Genomic DNA, 500 nt, shown 5'->3' on the forward strand with positions numbered 1-500 from the left:
ACTCCGTTATCTCACTTTTTAGATTAGAATCAACCTAAACATAATGGCATAGACAGAGAACACAGGGAGCTAACACCTTCAACATATTGTCTAGTTATCATCATTGTTAACAGCTAACTGGAGAATGCAACTTTTTAAAAAAAGGTTTTGTGATTTACACATGAAAGAAGTGAAACTATCATGGTATTCAAACAGATGAAAGACTTAACAGACAATCAATTTTTCAATGTATAATTTCAGTTACAGTTTTTTGCTATAAATTCTGTGTGTTAGGATTGAGCCCTCCACTATCACCTGATGAAGCAGCGACGCTCCGAAAGCCAGTGTGCTTCCAATTAGACCTGTTGGACTATAACCTGGTGTTGTGTGATTTTTAACTTAATAAAAATTCGGTTAGATTTGAATGCATCAGCCCTCCTCCTGGCAGGTTTCATGGGTATCCATTTCAAATTCATGTCTCACTATGTATTTGGATGCTGGAGGTCACAGTGTCATCAACA

Source organism: Chiloscyllium plagiosum, chromosome 24, assembly GCF_004010195.1.
Source record: "Chiloscyllium plagiosum isolate BGI_BamShark_2017 chromosome 24, ASM401019v2, whole genome shotgun sequence".
Classification (NCBI taxonomy): Eukaryota; Metazoa; Chordata; class Chondrichthyes; order Orectolobiformes; family Hemiscylliidae; genus Chiloscyllium; species Chiloscyllium plagiosum.